The 15,933-nt window shown below is 44.3% G+C and overlaps 1 pseudogene; it reads right to left on the bottom strand.

Annotated features, from left to right (window-relative positions):
* Nucleotides 1–5,319: 5,319 nt before the first annotated feature.
* LOC126425827 (5S ribosomal RNA) lies at nt 5,320–5,437 on the bottom strand (annotated as a pseudogene).
* Between the last annotated feature and the right edge of the window lie 10,496 nt (nt 5,438–15,933).

Genomic DNA, 15,933 nt, shown 5'->3' on the forward strand with positions numbered 1-15,933 from the left:
ATTAAATTAAATTATTACAGGTGCCAAACTCTTTTCTACTCCACTTGCAGGGTCGATTACAATCAGTTCGCGTTTCTTTTTAATCCATGTGCAACAGCAAAAGTCGGAGTTAGAATAGGGGGGGGGGGGGCGTAGAGCATCATTTATATATGAAAATTCTAGAAGAATTTAGTGTTAAATACACTGCTAGCCCCGGCACCTCGCAAGAGAAACAGGCTTGGGAAACCCAAGTTAAACTTTGTAAATTAAGAGGTAAATAACTTAATTCAACAGAACAATGAGTTACAACGTTACAGAATATGAAGGTAATGTACGATTAAACGTCGAATGAGCTTTCGACATTACAAGTTCCAGGGTGATATTTGTTGTACACAAATAAAAAAAAAGTTTTGCATCACCTTGGTTCCGAGAGTTCCGGAACCTGTACAGAAAATTGGAACAGAGAACAACATAAACATCATTTCACCCTTTCTATTGCTCATGAAAACCACACATTGCATGTTGCACCACCATACAGCGAGCCCTTCAGAGTTGGTGATCCAGATTGCTGTACACACCGCTACCTCTAATACCAAGTAGCACGTCCTCCTGCATTGATGCATCCCTGTATTCGTCGTGGCGTACTATCCACAAGTTCATCAAGGTACTGTTGGTCCAGATTGTCCCACCCCTCAACGGCGATTCGGCTTAGATCCCTCAGAGTGGTTGGTGGGTCACGTCATCCATAAAAAGCCCTTGTCAATCTATCCCAGGCATGTTCCATAGGGTTCATGTCTGGTGAACATGCTGGCCACTCTAGTCGAGCGATGTCGTTATCCTGAAGAAAGTGATTCACAAGATGTGCACGTTGGGGGCGCGAATTGTCGTCCATGAAGACGAATGCCTCTCCAATGTGCTGCCGATATGGTTGTACTACCGGTCGCAGGATGGCATTCACGTACCATACAGGCATTACGGCGACCACCAGCGGCGCCACATAATGCCACCTCAAAACCTCAGGGAACCTCCACCTTGCTGCACTCCCTGGACAGTGTGTCTAAGGCGTTCAGCCCGACCGGGTTGCCTCCAAACACGTCTCCGACAATTGTCTGGCTGAAAGCATGTGCGACACTCATCAGTGAAGACAACGTGATGCCAATCTTGAGCGGTCCATTCGGCATGTTGTGGGGCCCGTCTGTACCGCGCTGCATGGTGTCGTGGTTGCAAAGATGGACCTCGCCATGGACGCCGGGAGTGAAGTAGCGCATCATGCAGCCTATTGCGCACAGTTTGAGTCGTAACACGATTTCCTGTGGCTACACGAAAAGCATTATTCAACATGGTGACGTTGCTGTCAGAGTTCCTCCGAATCATAATCCGTAGGTAGCGGCCATCCACTGCAGTAGTAACCCTTGGGCAGCCTGAGCGAGGAATGTTATCGAGAGTACATGTCTCTCTGTATCTCCTCATGTCCGAACAACAGCTTTGATTCACTCCGAGACGCCTGGTCACTTCCCTTGTTGAGAGGCTTTCCTGGCACAAAGTAACAATGCGGACACGGTCGACCCGCGGTATTGACCGTCTAAGCATGGTTGAACTACAGACAACACGAACCGTGTACCTCCTTCCTGGTGGAATGACTGGAATTGATCGGCTCTCGGACCCCCTCCCTCTAATAGGCGATGCTCATGCATGATTGTTTACATCTTTAGGCGGTTTTAGTGACATCTCTGAACAATCAAAGGGGCTGTGTCTGTGATACAATATCCACAATCAACGTGTATCTTCAGGAGTTCTGGGAACCGGGGTGATGCAAAACTTTTTTGATGTGTGTACAATCACGGACAATATGAATTAAAATGGCATCTACTAAATCGAGTGACTGTAATTTTCCCGTGTGCACCATGAATCTTCAAATTTTCTTAGGAAGAACAGAAGTCGTTGATATTTTCAAAAATTTATATTTTTGTCGACAATTTGAATGCCTACTACGCGTAAAGCAACATTTTCGTAAATATTGGTGTCGAAAACTGGCGATGTATGACTGTTTTTAATAGCGTCCTTACAAGAAGTAATTTCTCGTTCGTTGTCAAAAATATATGTATAAGTTTGAAGGCATTCGATACAGTTATTAACTTGCCTACAGAAATGTAAGTGTTGAAAAAATATATAAAATAAAAAGAAAGCATGAGCGGCCTCGATCGAGTCATCCACCGACAACGGGGCTTGAACGTTAACCACACGACCGCCATCAGCTCGTGCTCGGTATCGCATTCATCACTGACGCGTGACATTTCTATTGCGATTTTCTCGAAATCACCTTACTACTTGCACATTATGTTGTCCTAATGGACTACTAAAGGTGTACAAAGTTTGAAGTAAATCCGTGATCGAACGTCGCGGCCTCTCCTAATAAGATTAAATGGGAAACAATGACGTACCCATCGTATTAAAATTAACTTTCAGTCGCTTACCTGGGTGGTAGTTATTGTTTTGAGAGGAAGAGAATAGTGGCCGGTGAACTTTTATTGGGGTACTTTAGTGGATATTGTTTCCAGGTGGTAATGGGCGAATGTGATTGTGTCAAGTGATTGCATATATACACTGAAGAGCCAAAGAAACTGGTACACCTGCCTAATACCGTGTGGTGCCTCTACACGATGTGGTATGGACTCGACTAATGTCTGAAGTACTAGAGGGAATGACACCATGAATCCTGCAGGGCTGTCCATAAATCCGTAAGAGTACGAGGGGGTGGAGATCTCTTCTGAGCATCCCAGATATGCTCAATTAAGTTCATGTCGGGGAAGTTTGGTGGCCAGCGGAAGTGTTTAAACTCAGAAGAGTGTTCCTAGATTCTCTCTGTAGCAATTGTGGACGTGTGTAGTACCGCATTGCCCTGCTGGAATTGCCCATGTCCGTTGGAATGCAAAGTGGCCATAAATGGATGCAGGTGATAAGACAGGATGCTCACCTACGTGTCACCTGTCAGAATCGTATCTAGATCTATCATGGGTGCCATATGACTCCAGCTGCACACACCTCACACCATTACAGAGCCTGAGCTTGAACATTCGCCTGCTGACATGCAGGGTCCATGGATTCATGAGGTTGTCTCCATATCCGTGCACATCCATCCGTTCGATACAATTTGGAATGAGACTCGTACGACCAGGCAACATGTTTCCAGTCATCAACAGTCCAATGTCAGTGTTGACGGACCCAGGTGATGCGTAAAGCTATTTTGTTGTGCAGTCATCATGGGTACACGAGTAGGCCTTCCTCCGAAAGCCCATATCGATGATGTTTCGTTGAATGGTTCGCACTCTGACACTTGTTAATGGCCCAGCAGTGAAATCTGCAGCCATTTTCGGAAGGGTTGCGCTCCTGTCACGTTGAACGAGTCTCTTCAGTCATCGTTGGCCCCGTTCTTGCAGGATCTTTTCCTGCCCGATCGATGTCGAGAACTTGATGTTTTACCGGATTCCTGATATTCATGGTACACTCGTGAAGCCGTCGCACGGGAAAATCCCCAATTCATCGATACCTCGGAGATGCTGCGTCCCATCGCTCGTGCACCATCCGTAAAACTACGTTCAAACTCCCTTAAATCTTGATAACCTGCCACTGTAGCAGCGGTAACCGATCTAACAACTGCGCCAGACACTTTTTATCTTATATAGGTGTTGTCGACGGCAGCGCCATATTCTGCCTGTTTTCATATCTCTGTATTTGAATACGGATGCCTATATCAGTTTCTTTGGCTCTTCAGTGTAAGGTGCAGGTACCAGCTACTGTGTATATGACTTTAGTCCCGACAAGAAGGAATCTCAAGCTTTAGGAGCATTGATTCCAACGGATGGTTATCGCCTACCTCCCTACCCTCTAGCGAGGTATCCCCCATTAAGAATATCACTCGTTCTTCTCTGCCCTGACAATCTGGAAAACTCCGTTGGGAATGTCTTTATGTTTTATGAGACAACACGGCACCTTCAACTCGCGAATTGAAATATTTGCCCAGTAGCCTTCGTTGGTCTTGCATAACGTCCTCTTTTCCCATGCTGAAAGTAACACATAATTGCTAAATATTATCCGTCCTAAATGTATTCCAGAATAATATTTAGTTTGGTGATACATCTCTCGGCGTCTGCAGGCTCGTTGTTCAGTTGAGATAGACTATAGCAATCATGTGTCTCATTCTGATTTCTTTTAATGCATTTCTAATTATGGTATTCCCAACGACTGTTTTTGAGTGCATCACTGCCCTTGAAAGTTCGGAAGTCTAATATGATTTATGGCATTACTCTGCAAGGGAGATTATCGCCAATGATTATGTGACCATTTTGGCCGACCAGGTGCATTCCATAGTACAATATTTGTTACCAAATTGTGATACCGTTCCAAGACGACAGAGCTCCCGGTCACACAGCTCGCATGTCCCGGAGTTGTTTTAACAGCACAAGGATGAGTTGTCGCATCTCCCCAGGACAGCCAGTCACCAGATTAGAATGTTATTGAGACTTTGTGATCTATTTCGAAGAGAAAGGTGCGTGATCGTTAGCAACCTGTGTCATCTTTACCTGGACTTGTCAATGTTTTGCAAGAAAAACGGCATCAAATTCCCTTGAAAACCATGCATGACCTGCATTTACCCATTCCGATACGATTGGAAGCTTTTTTAATGCCGACGGAGTTCCTATGACGTATTAGGCACGGTGATGTGTTGTGGTTTTGGTGTGTCCATATTTTTGTCCACCTCTGTATGTCTTGAGGCAGGAAACGATAACCTGATTGACATGCCTGGGCTAGCAGCACAGAGTGGATTAGGTTGTGGAAAGGGGCCAACATAAGTTGCTGTCAGTTGCACTCAACATACAAACTTTATTTATCAACACACAATATTACAACAAGGATGCAAAACACTCAAAACTTTAATCGACCTCCTTTGTTTAACTTTAGATCGGCTGAAGGCCACACTCAAGTCCAAGACGCAGGGCCTAAGCAAGAAACTGAAATACAAGGTTCCTCTGTAGGTTTCACCCAAAAATATTTTATAAATCCTCAGTCTAAATAGGCTGAAGGCCTTAGGAATTTAATTTTGATGGAATGGCTGGAGGCCGCATATTAAGCAATAAGAAGCATTCCGTCTTCAGGCCACAAGTGGCCCATCGGGACCATCCGACCGCCGTGCCATCCTCAGCCGAGAATGCGGATAGGAGGTGCGTGTGGTCAGCACACCGCTCTCCCGGTCGTTATGATGGTTTTCTTTGACCGGAGCCGCTACTATTCGGTCGAGCAGCTCCTCAGTTGGCATCACGAGGCTGAGTGCACCCCGAAAAATGGCAACAGCACATGGCGGCCCGGATGGTCACCCATCCAAGTGCCGGCCACGCCCGACAGCGCGTAACTTCGGTGATCTGACGGGAACCGGTGTTTCCACTGCGGCAAGGCCGTTGCCGTCAAGCAATAAGAAGAGTTCAATAAAAAGGCAGAAGGCCTTATCTTAAAACATTTCATGTAAAATTCGGCTCAAGGCCCCATACAAAAGCATAACACTCGTATGCCTTAAGGGCAAAACAAGAACATTAATTTAAGAAATATTAAAACTCGACTGAAGGCCGCTTATCAACAAATAGTTTAACGGCTTAAGCGCAAGAAAGAAAAGTTTCAATTTTAAAAGGTAGAAGACTGTATCTTAAAAAAATTCGTATAAAATTCGGCTGAAGGTCCCTATAAAGAATAACAAGCACACGCCTTCAGGGCAAGACAAGAACATTAATTTAAGAGATATTGATTCTCGGATGAAGGTCACACATCAACCAAATAACTAAAACCCAAACAGGGAAATTACTACACAGGCTGTTACAAAAAGGTACGGCCAAATTTTCAGGAAACATTCCTCACACACAAAGAAAGAAAATATATGTGGACATGTGTCCGGAAACGCTTACTTTCCATGTTAGAGCTCATTTTATTACTTCTCTTCAAATCACATTAATCATGGAATGGAAACACACAGCAACAGAACGTACCAGCGTGACTTCAAACACGTTGTTACAGGAAATGTTCAAAATGTCCTCCGTTAGCGAGGATACATGCATCCACCCTCCGTCGCATGAAATCCTCGATGCTCTGATGCAGCCCTGGAGAATGGCGTACTGTATCACAACCGTCCACAATACGAGCACGAAGAGTCTCTACATTTGGTGCCGGGGTTGCGTAGACAAGAGCTTTCAAATGCCCCCATAAATGAAAGTCAAGTGGGTTGAGGTCAGGAGAGCGTGGAGGCCATGGAATTGGTCCGCCGCTAGCAATCCATCGGTCACCGAATCTGTTGTTGAGAAGTGTATGAACACTTCGACTGAAATGTGCAGGAGCTCCATCGCGCATGAACCACATGTTGTGTCGTACTTGGAAAGGCACATGTTCTAGCAGCACAGGTAGAGTATCCCGTATGAAATCATGATAACGTGCTCCATTGAGCGTAGGTGGGCGAAACTAAAATGAGCTCTAACATGGAAATTAAGCGTTGCCGGACACATGTCCACGTAACATCTTTTCTTTATTTATGTGTGAGGAATGTTTCCTGAAAGTTTGGCCGTACCTTTTTGTAACACCCTGTATAACACACAAGGAACGACGCTCAGAAGTTTCCAAGGGTCAGCCTGGGATTGTAACACTAACACCCGTTTAGGTGAGACAGGCAGCGTGTCTAACTACTTCTTAATTTCAAGGCAGCCCAACTGACAGACAGCTGACCGACCAATCAACGAAATCAGTTCCGCTGCACGCAACCAGGAAAACGACCACAAGATTTCGATACAACGACACACAGAATATTGGAGCCCACAACGACCAACAAAACCTTATCTGACGAACTACACACTGCACTGGACAGGAACAACACGGCGAGGAAAATACACTGCCGAAAATTACGTCAACGACCAGGGCCGGTAAGATACTGCTGGTCAACTTCAATAACATGGAATAAATTAGTTAAACTCCACAGGAAGACGGCTGGAATCTTAGCTGACTTGAATACACACACGTTGTTGCTCTAGGGAATGTCCCAAAAGCGACAACCAGGATCAAACGAAGAAATGTAAACAGTTCAGGCTCGACAGTAGGTTAAGTGAGGACTCAACTTTCATGTCCGAGCTCGGTGGGCGACGAGCTTCGTAGCACTCGCAAGCAACACCTCACACTCCAACCGGGCATGCACATCGCCAGCAGTCCCGGCCGGAGTGCTCCACGCCAATCGACCGACTGCCCAGGCCCGGAAACGGTGAAATGACCAAATATACGACGGCCGATGAGACGACCAACCGAACGACCAACCAACGGTCGTCCCACTCCAATCTCCCTCCGTCGGACAGTTCATGTGTGTCGCCAGCAGTCGGCGAGTACTGGCTGTCCACGCCTCACCGGCGCTCCATCCCCGACTTCACTGCTGCTGGGTTCCGACTGCACTGCTGGTCCATCTCCAACTGACTACCAGACACACGAAGACCCCGAAATACTATTGATAGCTCCAGAGATGGTACGACAGTGCACCTATCGATAAGCACTGCTTCTGCCACTCACGGGCAAGTAAGGCAGGAAGTTAGTGTCGCCAGTAAATGGAATAAGAAAACGAGGCGGCAGTACCATAATAGAAGATGACAAACAATAAATGGCATGGACACGTGCCGTGCATGGCTCACTGATTACTGGAGCTCGGATTCTTATCTAATATCGTCGTGCAAAATGCTTACATACTTATGTAATGAGAATGAGTGAAATTCATAGGAAAAGCAATAATTTGAAATGAAATTAATTTTTTATTACATCGTCAGCTTCTGCATTACCTTAACATGAACTTAAAAGCACCAGAAAAACGCAAAGTACATCACGGAAGTAGATTTCACTTCATTTAATTTTTTATTTTGCATATCTTTACTGCAGTAATAAAAGAAAATTATTTTTGTTCAGATTTATTTAGTAAAATTTTTATCTTCACTGAAATAAGGTACTCTTCTTCCCTTCGTTTTGAAATGCAATGAACATAGAATGTCGGCGATAATGAAGAGTTTGTAAGAGGATAATGATTTCTCCACATCACAACATGTTGATGGTGCAAATATTACGAAACGAAAATTTCCTATGGAGTTATATGCTGGAGTGTCAACTTCTTCCCCGCTAAGCCGACTGTAGGTAGCAGTAAAAGTCGATAAGCCCGGATATCTTGCCAAAATAGTGTCACCTGTACTTTGAAAAATACTGTTAGATGGGTCAAATGGCTCTGAGCACTGTGGGACTTAACAGCTGTGGTCATCAGTCCCCTAGAACTTAGAACTACTTAAACCTAACTAACCTAAGGACATCACACACAACCATGCCCGAGGCAGGATTCGAACCTGCGACCATAGCGGTCACGCGGCTCCAGACTGAAGCGCCTAGAATCGTACTGTTAGATGCATGCAAAAGATACTTTCCATTGTACGATATATTAAGCTATGGAGCATCTCTAATGTCAGTCAGATTGTATTTGGATTCTCGACAGTTTCTAATGATTTCTGCGAAGGCAACCCGACTGATTCTAATAAGGGTGCCTTTATGCTGCCGCCCCTTTGCTCGCTGGCATGGCCCAGCTATGATGAAACAGGCCCACTGGGTCTCACCGGCCCATTTGATCCTCAGTATCGCTGCTCGCTGCGATCCTCGCCAGGCGGCGATATCAAGCTGGTTTGTGTTTCGCGCCACTGCCATCAGCTTATGTCTTGAAACTTGAGCTGTGATTGGCTCCTTCATGGTCACTACAGCAGTGCCGTGTTTGACTGCTCCTCTTTGCTCGGTTTCTCGTAAAGCCTACATCTACTTTAACATCTCCATCTACATCTATACTTGGCAAGCTACTATGAAGTCACAGCAGAAGATACTTTCCATTGTTTCATTTATTAATGAATGCAGCACAGAAAACATGACTTCTTAAACATCACTGTGAAAGTTCTAATTAGATTAATACGAGGGTTACTACAAAAGACATACACACAATTTTTTTTTTAAATCCATCTGTTATTCTACATGTTTGAAAGTTTTACAGTGTGTAGATACATACTTTAGGAACAATATTTTCATTTCTCCACATAATTTACATCCCTCTCAACTGCCTTATGCCATCTTGGAACCAGTGCCTGTATACCCGCACGGTAAAATTCTGGAGCAACCTGTTGGAGCCACTGTTTGGCAGCGTGCACAAAGGAGTCATCATTTTCAAACCTTGTTCGACGAAGAGAGCCTTTCAGTTTCCCAAAGATATGATAGTCACATGGAGCCAGGTCAGGACTGTAAGGCGGGTGTTTCAGTGTTGTCTGTCCGAGTTTTGTGATCGCTTCCATGGTTTTTTGACTGACATGTGGCCGTGCATTGTCGTGCAACAGCAAAACATCCTGCTTTTGCCGATGTGGTCGAACGCGACTCGGTCGAGCTTGAGGTTTGTTCAGTGTCGTCACATATGCATCAGAATTTATGGGGGTCCCACTTGGCATGATGTCCACAAGCAAGAGTCCTTCGGAATCGAAAAACACCGTAGCTATAACTTTTCCAGCAGAAGGTGTGGTTTTGAACTTTTTTTTTTCTTGGGTGAATTTGCCACTCCACTGATTGCCTCTTCGTCTCTGGTGAAAAATGATGGAATCATGTTTCATCACCAGTCACAATTCTTCCAAGAAATTCATCTCCATCATTCTCGTACTGTTCCAAAAGATCGCTGCATACCGTTTTTCTTGTTTCTTTGTGAGCCACTGTCAGCATCCTGGGAACCCACCTGGCACAAACCTTTTTTAACGCCAACACTTTCAGTATTCTGCAAATACTTCCTTCCCGTATCCCAACATAGCGTGACAATTCGTTCACTGTGATACGTCTGTCAACAGTCACCAATTCGTTAACTCGCTGCACATTGTGTGGAGTGTGTGCAGTACTAGGGCTGCCACTGCGAGGACAACCCCCAATATTGCCGTGCCCGCTTTCATCACGTAACCTGCTTGCCCACCGACTAACTGTACTGCAATCGACAGCAGCATCTCCATAAACATTTTTCAACCTCTTGTGGATGTTTCCCACTGTCCCGTTTTCACAGCACAGGAATTCTATGACAGCTCGTTGCTTCCGACGAACGTCAAGTGTAGCAGCCATCTTGAAGACATGCTGTGACGGCGCCACGCACGGGAACAGGTTGAACTAAGTTTGAAAACAAGCAGGACGGATGTATCTACACACTGTAAAACTTTCATACATGCAGAATGAAAACTGTAGTTTTACAAAAATAGCGTGCATTTCTTTTGGAGTGATCCCTGTATTATCTTCGTGACCCCTGCTAGGTCAATACATAGGGCACTGTAGTCTATTCCTAGATTCCTCACTTAATACTGGTGCGTGAAAAGTTGAATTTCTACCAGCTCAGGCTTTTTTGGACTTCAAAGACGCTCTCTCATTATCGAACAAACATGTGTTCACTGGTGCTGCCCATCTTCGTATTTTGTCGCATAGCGACCCCGTTCTCGGATTCTCTAATAAAGTTTCAAAGCTACTGCTTGATACCAACGGTAAAAGAACCAAGTCCGACTCAGACCATGTGTCACAATCATAATCTAGAGCACCTGAAGAAAGCCAGTACTGCAGAAGTGGGACAAGGCTCGTAACTCATTGTTCCACAGAGAGCAGAGTCACAGCAAGCAGCGCATACGATGCAGTATGACAGCACCCACGACGTCTTTCTGCAAACTCTACGATATGGAGTAATAACATGCAACATCCGAACTCCGCTGCTCCAAGGCTTTTTGGTACTGATGAAAAATGCAGGGGCGGGGAAAACCGTCTATAGAAAAAAAAATGGAAATGGCGCGTGGCTAGGGCCTTTCGTCGGGTATTGAGAGACCACGGTGCGGACAGGACCGCTGATCCTGTGGTTAAACGAGGGCAAATGGCGGCCTAGCCTGATGCAATGACATGATGTCTGACTACATACACCTATTTCAGTTACCTCGTCCTCAGTATCTGGTCATTTCTTCTGCATGACCGATCCTGACGGAATGACAATCTTGCTAGTTACATGTTAAATCTGCTGGCGAACCGTGATGTGCTGCATGCTGCCTTTTGATGACCTCAACTAGAAGACTGGAGCCTGCCGGCTGTGGTTGGACTTCATCGCTCCATGCTGCACCGAAGGAGCACAGCCGTGACCGATATAAAATGCGCACATAAAGAACCTTCCTCTGTTGAAGGGTCAAACTGATTGACTGTGAGCTGCCATCTTCTTTTTGCTGGGTACTGCCTCCCATGCTGTACGTGTACTGCCTTCCTGGCTGTACCCTGTGTGTTTGAATGAGCCATGGGATTCTGCCTTCATGAAAACCGGAGCCGGGAGCTCGGGTCTAAGCATGTGTCTATCTTCGAGAGCACTGAGGCCCATCGCATCCACTGAGACACGTCTGTGGGACAGTTGCTGGCCCCTGCTATGCACCCCACGCTGCCTTGCTATCAGGCAATATGCTATGTGAGCTGCCAAAGTACTGTGCCTGGCATTCCTTGCCGACATCTGAGCGAGCAGTTTGCTCCGTTTCTTGTACGCCGGAGAACGCAGTATTCATTATAGCAATCATGTTAATAAAATGTGGTTTCAGATAACGCTATTTCACTGAAACCGTCAAAAGAGTGAAATACTCACCAGTCCTTGGAGTGCAGCATCAGCTACAATTGTAATCTCGCTGCCTCACCTACCCAGTCAGTGTTCACTGACCTCCTTATCCAAGGAGTGACCGTTACAACCGGTGTACAGAAGTGGGCTTCCCAACACCCCCACCGCCCCAACTGGTGGCCAGAAGTGGTCTTCATAATACCCGACTTCGTCTTAACTGGACAACATCGCTGAAATCAGCTTCTCTCGTGTTGCAGTCTAACTCAGAACGAAAAGTGGCGAGTGAGAAGTGTTTCCTACCTTGTAGCTAGCCTTTTGTTTCATTGTATGATTTGTTGGCCCTGGTAAATCACAAAGACGCTCATTTCAACCTGAAAGTAACTCTGGTATAGCAATGTGATCCTCCTGACCTCGAAACTTCAACAAAAGCCTGTACCGAGCGTCTCTCTTGCAGAGTCTTCCACTGGAGTTTATCTATCATCTCCGTAACGCTTTTGTGATTACTAAGTGATCCTGTAACGAAGAGTGCTGCTCTCCGTTGGATTTTCTCTATCTTTTCTATCAACCCTATCTGGTACAAATCCCACACCTGTGAGCAATCTGCTTTACCAACGATTAACTTTATATGGTCATTCCATTTTAAATAACTCCTAATGCCTACTCCCAGATAATTATGGAATTAACTGCTTCCAGTTGCTGACCTGCTATATTGTAGGCTAAATGATAAAGGATCTTTCTTTCTGTGTATTCGCAGCACATTACACTTGTCTACATTCAGATTCAATTGCCATTCCCTGCACCATGCGTCAATTCGTTGCAGATCCTCCTGCATTTCAGTACAATTCTCCATTGTTACAACCTCTCGATATACTACAGCATCATCCGCAAAAAGCCTCAGTGAACTTCCGATGTAATCCACAAGGTCATTTATATATATTTATATATATTGTGAATAGCAACGGTCCTGCGACACTCCCCTGTGGCACACTTGAAATCACTCTTACTTCGGCAAACTTCTCTCCATTGAGAATTACATGCTGCATTCTGTCATCTAGGAACTCTTTAGCCCAAGCAAACAACTGGTCTGATAGTCCATATGCTCTTACTTTGTTCATTAAATGACTGTGGGGAACTGTATGAAACGCCTTGCGGAAGTCAAGAAACACGGAATCTACCTGGGAACCCGTGTCTGTGGCCCTCTGAGTCTCGTGGACGAATAGCGCGAGCTGGGTTTCACGCGATCGTCTTTTTCGAAATCCATGCTGATTCCTAGTTGATTTCTTGTCTCCAGAAAAGTCATTATACTCGAACATAATACGTGCTCCAAAATTTTACAATTGATCGACGTTAGAGATGTAGGTCTATAGTTCTGCATATCTGTTCGATGTCCCTTCTCGAAAACGGGGATGACCTGCAAGAAGGGGGGCAAGTTCCTTCGCGTACTCTGTGTAAAATCGAAGTGGTATACCATCAGATCCAGTGGCCTTTCCTCTTTTGAGCGATTTTAATTATTTTTCTATCCCTCTGTCATCTATTTCGATATCTATCATTTTATCATATGTGCGACAATCTAGAGAAGGAATTACAGTGCAGTCTTCCTCTGTGAAACAGCTTTGGAAAAGACATTTAGTATTTCGGCCTTTATTCTGTCATCCTTGTGTCTGGACATTTTGTTTTGATCCACCTACCGCTTCGACATAAGACCAAAATTTCTTAGGATTTTCTGCCAAGTCAGTACACAGAACTTTACTTTCGAATTCGTTGAACGCCTCTCGCATAACCCTCCTCACACTACCTTTCGCTTCGTGAAATTTTCGTTTCTCTGCAAGGCTTTGGCTATGTTTATGTTTGCTGTGAAGTTCCCTCTGCTTCCGTAGAGTATGCGTATGCATAACTTACTGCAATCCGGCACGCACCTGGCTGTAACTCATGCTCCAAATATCGCACAAAACTAACTTTCCCTATCCTAAACGGTGGTGCCGCTGCAAGGGGCAGGGGTATTCTTATTCTTGGACTTGATTTCAGCACCAAATATCTTTCCAAAATCAATCTTTCACAGCATACAGTCGAACTTGGGGAACTTTGTTCCCACTGGATGACACCACTGCAAGCGAGGCAATGTTACATGGCACACCAGTTGTGGATGTGTTGCCGACTACAATGCACACGCACAAGCTAAAAATGGATTCTAATGATTTTGTGCCGTCAGACCAAGGAAAATAGTGTGGGTATCCATGGCATAGACTTTCCACAGGAAATGTTATACATGGTTGAACGAATTGAGAATAATGAACATTTACATACAACACATTATTTTGTACACAGAAGTGTAGTGCACATAAGTAATGTAAACGAGGAATACATGGTTCCGTTTAGCCTGATATTGTCAAGATGAGTTCACTGAAGGGCATACTGATCACCACATAGGATATTTTGGAGGGAGAGGATATAGATAGGTCAGATACTGACCACAACCACAAGCATACCATCAGTGTTTCTGTATTATGAAGTAAAGCGAGTCATCTGCAAGACGGTGACTGGCAAGTTTTGGAAGGACTTTTGTTACAGTTTAAATGTTTGTTTAATGCACAGGATCCATTACCCATGACTAATGCTACCCAACATCAGATGCCAATAGGAAATATTGCTCCATTTTATAGGAAGCCAAATCATATACTAAAGACTTTACAACCGCTTATGGAAAAATTCATCAACCAACAACTGGCGTAAGATATTACAGATATGAGTGATAGTCCATAGGGAGCACCTGTTGTCCTGATCCCAAAAAGTCAACAGGCTGCACGAAAAAATATTGCTCTTGTTGTGGCTACAGATATTTGAATGCTTGACCACCAATGAAGCCTATACAATACCTAATATTACAGAGATACTTGACTGTTTTGGCAGATGCAAGTAGTTGTCTATAACGGATTTGCGTAGCAGGTACCACCAGCTGGAGGTATACCAGAAGATAGACCAAAAACAGCTCTTTCGGTGACATGGGAGTTGTTACAATACTGCTGCATGCCATTTGGGTTTAAAAATATGCCAGTCACGTTTCCAAGACTGCTAAATGGAGTTAAAGATCGCCTGAAGCCTAGGAAATACATGGTGTATTTCAGTGACATGATAGTTTTTTCACAAGGTATGGACGAAAATGTGAAACTGTTGGAAAAAGTATTCAACATACAAAGAGCACCTTATGCTCAGTATTGACAAATGTAATTTTGGAGAGACCTAAGTCTAGTACTTATGCCATGTCATTAGTGAAGAGGGTGTATGAACTGATGGCCATTTAATATCAACGCTTTGTGGGTTTTCAGCTTCTCAAACAACCAAACAGTTAAAATTTTGTCTCTGCCCTTGTAATTATTACTGAAAATTTATTCAAGATATTGCACAGATTTCTCAATCGTTAAATCATTGGTTAAGGAAAGGATTAAATTTTAGTGTGAGTGTCGCTTTTGGGTTTCAAAGAAAACGTTAATCAAAGATCCAGTACAGGCGTTCATATTCTGGAAGAAACGTATCCTTGGTTGCAACAATAGCAGTACTTTTCTGAGTTGTGTTTTGAAATTCTGAGTGAGGATATTAATGGAAAAGAGCCTCCTGTGGCATACATTTCTCGACAGTTGAACAGAGCGCAATGCAACTGCTCTACCACTGAGGAGGAAATTATAGTGCTGATCTATGGCGTCTTATACTTTAGACGTTACCTATATGGAGAGGAATTCAAAGTATGCATTCTGAAAGTGGCTATTGGATTTTAAAGATCCATATAGCAAATTAACCACGCGGGTCCTTTAACCCTTGTGTCCACATCAAAAAATTATACTTCGTTCTATAACCAGATTACTGGGATAATGATTTTACTGTCGTACAGTCATAGACGGCAACACTCAGCTCTGGGCATGTAAAAAATCATTGCAGCAAGGCATTCAAATTGTTGCTGGCTACTGTTGCAGCTGTTGCACAACATAACGAACTGTTCATTATTGTGTAACATTTGCTGCTGTGAACCTCAGCTCTGGCTTCTCGTGGATGATAAACTGGAACTCTCTAAATTTGAATACGGCAGATGAAGCTATGGAGTGAAAGAAGAGAAAATTAGGAAGTTATTGTCTACTGTTGATACAGAAGGGAATGACGCTACAGATTTCAGAGACGAAGATTCTGCAGACAAATGGATAAGAAAGGTGCTGCTCCTTCATATTTTGGAGATGCTGTTGGTGCTTGTGGTGATATTGAAAGTGAAAGAGAGATATGCGATAAGAGTA

Source organism: Schistocerca serialis, chromosome 1 (genome assembly GCF_023864345.2).
Source record: "Schistocerca serialis cubense isolate TAMUIC-IGC-003099 chromosome 1, iqSchSeri2.2, whole genome shotgun sequence".
Lineage (NCBI taxonomy): Eukaryota > Metazoa > Arthropoda > Insecta > Orthoptera > Acrididae > Schistocerca > Schistocerca serialis.